The sequence below is a fragment of the Bos taurus genome, chromosome 27 (genome assembly GCF_002263795.3).
Source record: "Bos taurus isolate L1 Dominette 01449 registration number 42190680 breed Hereford chromosome 27, ARS-UCD2.0, whole genome shotgun sequence".
NCBI classification, from domain to species: Eukaryota; Metazoa; Chordata; class Mammalia; order Artiodactyla; family Bovidae; genus Bos; species Bos taurus.
In genome coordinates, this window is record NC_037354.1 from 15,476,423 (window position 1) to 15,477,413 (window position 991).

Consider the following 991-nt stretch of genomic DNA (forward strand, 5'->3'; position numbering starts at 1 on the left):
GTGGGACAACATTTGTGTACATTGTGATGGCTGGAATGTGGGCTACTTTAGAGGAATATCTGTATTACTGCAGGTATGGGGGGCATGAAATAAGGAACCAACTGCCTAATAGGTGTGTGACCTTGGGCAAAACTGCTGACCCTCTCTGGGCTTCAGTTTACATCCACGTAAAATAAAGACAATCACTCGCTTCATGGTGTAAATTGTGATTATGACATGAAATATAATAAAGTAGGGAGAGATCCTTCCAATGATAAAGTGTTATTAAAGTGAAAGTGAAGTCGCTCAGTCCCATCCGACTCTCTGCGACCCCATGGATTGTAGCCTACCACGCTCCTCCATCCATGGGATTCTCCAGGCAAGAATACTGGATCGGGTTGCCATTTCCTTCTCTAGAGGATCTTCCCGACCTAGGGATCGAACCCAGGTCTCCCGCATTGTAGGCAGATGCTTTACCATCTGAGCCACCCGGGAAGATATTAAAAGTTGGTTATTATATGTCAATAAAGTGTAATGCCATAATCCATGACACATTATATCTCTGGTTTGAACAGAGTTTAGAAAGATTGTTTCCAGTCCCCTCTTGGAGGGTAAGGAGAGAGCCACCTACAAAGATAGGCTTCTGCTTGGTCTCAACTGTTGAACTGAATGAAATTCTCCCTGAGGATGAGTGTTTGGGATTTTTTACGAGCTGCACTCATGTGGCAATGGAGACCAGGCCACGGCTGGAGGGGCTTGGTACTTCCGCCCTGGCCTAGAGGTTATACGGGGCAGGGGTCTCTTCCCAGCCTGCAGCATCTTCCCCTCAAAATAGAGGTAACACGTCCTACCTTTTGGAATGAAAATACTTCTCATTCCAGTCCCAAAGAAAGGCAATGTCAAAGAATGCTCAAACTACCGCACAATTGCACTCATCTCACACGCTAGTAAAGTAATTCTCAAAATTCTCCAAGCCAGGCTTCAGCAATACATGAACTGTGAACTTCCAGAT

General features: G+C 45.4%; 1 non-coding gene across 1 annotated transcript; it reads right to left on the reverse strand.

The window, feature by feature from the left end:
- Positions 1–402: 402 nt before the first annotated feature.
- TRNAC-ACA (transfer RNA cysteine (anticodon ACA)) lies at positions 403–474 on the reverse strand. Its single transcript has one exon. It is a non-coding gene; the product is annotated as a tRNA-Cys (tRNA).
- Positions 475–991: the final 517 nt, after the last annotated feature.